The sequence below is a fragment of the Mizuhopecten yessoensis genome, unplaced genomic scaffold (assembly GCF_002113885.1).
Source record: "Mizuhopecten yessoensis strain PY_sf001 unplaced genomic scaffold, ASM211388v2 scaffold9133, whole genome shotgun sequence".
Classification (NCBI taxonomy): Eukaryota; Metazoa; Mollusca; class Bivalvia; order Pectinida; family Pectinidae; genus Mizuhopecten; species Mizuhopecten yessoensis.
The window spans coordinates 398,198-405,024 of NW_018407895.1; positions in this window are offsets into that span (position 1 = coordinate 398,198).

Sequence of the window (6,827 nt, forward strand, 5' to 3'; positions counted from 1 at the left end):
TCTTTGTATTCCGTTCCTATAATGTCTAGATATCGTATCTCTGTATTCCGTTCCTATAATGTCTAGATATCGTACCTATGTATCACGTTCTTATAATGTCTTGATATCGTATCTATTGTTCCCGTTCTTATAATGTCTAGATATCGTACCTATGTATCCCGTTCCTATAATGTCTAGATATCGTATCTCTGTATTCCGTTCCTATAATGTCTAGATATCGTANTACCTATGTATCCCGTTCTTATAATGTCTAGATATCGTATCTCTGTATTCCGTTCCTATAATGTCTAGATATCGTACCTATGTATCCCGTTCTTATGATGTCTAGATATCGTTTTTTCAATGGTCTTGTTCGAAAAATTCTAAGTAGCAGTCCTTTGATATGGATTTGATTAGTCCAAGAAAGAGGTATGGCGGAAAACCGCCCGTATTTCCCTAAGTCGGCATTTATGAAAACGGAGAAAAAAAATAAGGAGTAAAACATTTCGTGTAGCCAAAATGCATACAAAAGATACAAAACCAATTGAATATGAATTTTTAAACTGCTGAGAAATTAGGTATTGCTAATATGATACTGCAAATATAGCCATATACACTATATCTATGAAAGTGATGGGGTTTCCCGGACTTGAAAAAATACTTTCAACACTTTCCCATCCGAGGACCAACTTTTGAATAAACTTTTTGTGACCGTGTTGTAATATGCAAAAACAAATCGTGTTACGGAAAAGTGGTCCTCATTTGGGAAAGTGCTCAATTAATGAAAAAACAGGGGTGATCAAGTTTCTCTAAACTGCGACCGGTGTTTCTCGGGTTAAATTAGTTTGTAATTGCCAATATATGTTCTATGTAGCCGAATGTGTAACGCAGTTTACTTGTGACTAGAAAACAAACGGTGCAGGTTCGAATCCTCCTTCAGTTATTTTTTGTTTTAAATATTTAGGCATGTTATCATTTTCCTTAATAAGGCAATGGTGTTTGTTTTTTTAAATCGATGGAAGATTTTGTTTACATTTTAATAACATACCTATTGATTTATCAGTTTTGTTAGTAATAATTTCTTTACTATTTAGTTCGACATACTTCTATCGAAGCATGTCAACAATTCCCTGTACACGTGTACAGTACAGCTACGCTTTGTAGGTAAGACACTATTTTTGATGAAATTTATGAATTGTTTTACCCTCCAACTGGCAATAGTAAGTATATCAAGTGCTTAAACACCAACAAATAATGCCGAATTACCAAATATGTGGTCTGTTTACAATAATCTATTCTTAGACACGGGATTCCGATATTGCTACCTGTATAAAAATACCTGAGGACGCGTCATAACAGTGCACGGTTGGATGCGCGCATTAGCGTAACATAGCTTTGGGGAAATAGGCATAGCAACCCGCCATATCTCTTTGGTTAGTTCAACAACTGGAATTTTAAGTCCGGATTTTTTTATCACTCTGTTCATACAGTTTTAGATTAATAAGCTATGAAGTCGTTTTGGTCTGCCCACGTTTGGAATTAATGAAGTCATCCACGAATAACGACCATTTTGTTGACTGACCGAGACATAGTTTGATAATTTCAATGATTTTCACCAAAATGAGTGACTGTTATAGGATTCAAGCTTGAGGTATTCCCATTTCCTGTTCCGAAGTTTCAGAAATCGTTGAAACAACACGGACTTTGAAGTGTCTATTGGACAGATAATGAGAAATAAAGTAGGGGAGATTCCCACCCACACATACATGTATGTCGCGAAGGTTTTTCGTGATACCATATTACCACGTAAATGTTGTATCATTGGCCTTCTAAAATCAAACACAGCGACGAGGTGTTCCTTCTTCCTTAACGACGGCCAATTGATACCTCCATTCTGATAAGACGGCCGACTGTTCCTCATCTGTTCCTGAACGCACGCTGAAAAGGGGTTATTACATCGTTAGTTCCAGAAACCAAACAAATTAAGTGCTTGTCATCCGTTCTAAAGTTTTACTCATGCAACCCCGAGAAGTTAGACGGTGATTGCTAGGGTCAGTAGCATCCTTGCGAGCTTTTGGATAGTTATAGGTGTAGATTCCTTCCATGATTCAGGGATCTTCCCGAAAATGTAAATTTAATTTGCATATCTATAGGAGACAACTTAGTGACTAGCCAGATAGGTCTTTAGAAATATAGAACCATCATCCGGACCAGAGGACGAGTCGTGTGATTTTATCGACAGAATCAATTAGTTCTTGTAGATCAAAATCTTTATTGTAGCTTTCCATATTTGAAGATGTGCAAGACTTTCTTTTCCTGAAAGATTACATTTTTTGAGTGATTCGTAATCAATAATATTTTAGCTTTATTTTTAGCAAATTCCATCAAATTTCTTATTTTGTAGAGAAATCATTGTTTTTGAATTTTTGAGGATGTTGAGAATTTCCGAATCATCTTCCATACGTTTTTTTTTTAAATTATGCATTTGAAGATATTTTATATATTCCCTCAAGCCAATTTTTTGTCAGTTTTGAATGATCGCAGAGCCTTTGCCGCCCAAATTTTAAATCATTGTGGTTTGAATCGATAGAACAATATCAAGTACATTTGATATATCTAGTTTTAACAGATAATTCAAATTAAAGGCACTCGGTACAAAATAAACTACAGCATCAGCATACACGAACAAAACAAAACAATGTGTCAATGTGCAAACATAACTATCACAGCGTCAACAAACATACAAAATACATTACAACGTCAACAAACATAAAATGTATCACAGTGTCAACAAACATAAAATATATCACAGCGTCAACAAACATAAAATGTATCACAGCGTCAACAAACATAAAATATATCACAGCATCAACAAACATAAAATATATCACAGCGTCAACTAACATAAAATATAGCACACCGTCAACAAATATAAAATATATCACAGCGTCAACAAACATACAAAATATATTACAACGTCAACAAACATAAAATATATCACAGCGTCAACAAACATACAAAATACATTACAACGTCAACAAACATAAAATATATCACAGCGTCAACAAACATAAAATGTATCACAGCGTCAACAAACATAAAATATATCACAGCGTCAACAAATATAAAATATATCACAGCGTCAACAAACATACAAAATATATTACAACGTCAACAAACATAAAATGTATCAGAGTGTCAACAAACATAAAATATATCACAGCGTCAACAAACATACAAAATATATTACAACGTCAACAAACATCAAATGTATCACAGCGACAACAAACATAAAATATATCACAGCGTCATCAAATATACAAAATACATTACGACGTCAACAAACATAAAATATAACTACAGAGTCAACAAATATAAAATATATCACAGCTTCAACAAACATGCAAAATACTTTACAACGTCAACAAACATACAAAATATAACTACAGAGTCAACAAATATAAAATTTATCACAGCGTCAACAAACATACAAAATACATTACAACGTCAAAAAGCATAAAATATATCACAGCGTCAACAAACATAAAATATATCAAAGCTTCAACAAATATACAAAAGACATTACGACGTCAACAAATATAAAATATATCACAGCGTCAACAAACATACGAAATACATTGCAACGTCAACAAACATAAAATATATCACAGCGTCAACGAACATACAAAATACATTACAACGTCAAAAAGCATAAAATATATCCCAGCGTCAACAAACATAAAATATATCGCAGCGTCAACAAACATAAATTATATCACAGCGTCAATAAACATAAAATATATCACAGCGTCAGCAAACATAAAATATATCACAGCGTCAACAAGCATAAATTATATCACAGCGTCAATAAACATAAAATATATCCCAGCGTCAACAAACATAAAATATATCACTGCGTCAACAAACATAATATATATCACAGCGTCAACAAACATAAATTATATCACAGCGTCAATAAACATAAAATATATCCCAGCGTCAACAAACATACAAAATACATTACAACGTCAAAAAGCATAAAATATATCACAGCGTCAACAAATATAAAATATATCACAGTGTCAACAAACATACGAAATACATTGCAACGTCAACAAACATAAAATATATCGCAGCGTCAACAAACATAAATTATATCACAGCGTCAATAAACATAAAATATACCACAGCGTCAACAAACATACAAAATATATTACAACGTCAAAAAGCATAAAATATATCACAGCGTCAACAAGACATTACGACGTCAACAAATATAAAATATATCACTGCGTCAACAAACATAATATATATCACAGCGTCAACAAACATAAGAAATACATTGCAACGTCAACAAACATAAAATATATCAAAGCGTAAACCAACATAAAATATATCCCAGCGTCAACAAACATAAAATATATCACAGCATCAACAAACATAAAATATATCACAGCGACAACAAACATAAATTATATCACAGCGTCAATAAACATAAAATATACCACAGCGTCAACAAACATAAAATATAGCGTCAACAAACATAAAATATATCGCAGCGTCAACAAACATAAATTATATCACAGCGTCAATAAACATAAAATATATCCCAGCGTCAACAAACATAAAATATATCACTACAGAGTCAACAAACATACAAAATACATTACAACGTCAGCAAACATAAAATATATCACAGCGTCAACGAACATACAAAATACATTACAACGTCAAAAAGCATAAAATATATCCCAGCGTCAACAAACATAAAATATATCAAAGCGTAAACCAACATAAAATATATCCCAGCGTCAACAAACATAAAATATATCGCAGCGTCAACAAACATAAATTATATCACAGCGTCAATAAACATAAAATATACCACAGCGTCAACAAACATACAAAATACATTACAACGTCAGCAAACATAAAATATATCACAGCGTCATCAAATATACAAAATACATTACAACGTCAACAAACATAAAATATACCACAGCGTCAACAAACATAAAATATAACACAGCGTCAACAAACTTACAAAATATACATCACTGCGTCAACAAACATAAAATCAAATATAAAATATATCACAGCGTCAACAATCATAAAATATATCACTGCGTCAACAAACATAATATATATCACAGCGTCAACAAACATAAGAAATACATTGCAACGTCAACAAACATAAAATATATCCCAGCGTCAACAAACATAAAATATATCACTGCGTCAACAAACATAAAATCAAATATAAAATATATCACAGCGTCAACAAGCATAAATTATATCACAGCGTCAATAAACATAAAATATATCACAGCGTCAGCAAACATAAAATATATCACAGCGTCATCAAATATACAAAGTACATTACAACGTCAACAAACATAAAATATACCACAGCGTCAACAAACATAAAATATATCACAGCGTAAAAAAAATATAAAAAATACATTACAACGTCAACAAACATAAAATATAACTACAGAGTCAACAAATATAAAATATATCACAGCGTCAACAAACATGCAAAATACATTACAACGTCAACAAACATAAAATATAACTACAGAGGCAACAAATATAAAATTTATCACAGCGTCAACAAACATAAAATATAACTACAGAGGCAACAAATATAAAATTTATCATAGCGTCAACAAACATAAAATATATCACAGCTTCAACAAACATGCAAAATACTTTACAACGTCAACAAACATAAAATATACCTACAGAGGCACCAAATATAAAATTTACCACAGCGTCAACAAACATACAAAATACATTACAACGTCAACAAACATAAAATATATCACAGCGTCAACAGACATAAAATATATCACAGCGTCAATAAATATAAAATATATCACAGCGTCAACAAACATACAAAATACATTACAACGTCAAAAAACATAAAATATACTACAGCGTCAAAAAACATAAATATATCACAGCGTCAACAAACATAAAATATATCACAGCGTCAACAAACATAAAATATATCACAGCGTCAGCAAACATAAAATATATCACAGCGTCAACAAACATAAAATGTATCACAGCGTCAACAAACATAAAATATATCACAGCGTCAACAAACATAAAATATATCACAGCATCGACAAACATAAAATATATCACAGCGTCAACAAAAATACAAAATACATTACAACGTCAACAAATATAAAATGTATCACAGCGTCAACAAATATAAAATATATCGCAGCGTCAACAAACATACAAAATACATTACAACGTCAGCAAACATAAAATATATCACAGCGTCAACAAACATAAAATATAACACAGCGTCAACAAACTTACAAAATATACTACAGTGTCAATAGACATATGAAAAATACCATAGTGTCAACAGACATATAAAATATACCACAGTGTCAACAGACATATAAAATATACCACAGTGTCAACAGAGATTTAAAATATACCACAGTGTCAATAAACAAACAAAATATATACCGGCGTCAAAAAACTTACAAAATATACCACAGTGTCAGCAAAAATAAAATATATAACAGTGTCAGCAAACGTACAAAATACATTACAACGTCAACAAACTTACAAAATATACCACAGTATCAGGAAACATATAAAATATACCACAGTATCAACAGACATATAAAATATACCACAGTGTCAACAGACATATAAAATATACCACAGAGTCAAGATACAAACAAAATATATAACAGCGTCAACAAACGTACAAAAAACATTACAACGTCAACAAACTTACAAAATATACCACAGTGTCAGCAAATACAAAATAAATCACAGCGTCAACAAAAATAAAATATATAACAGTGTCAACAAAC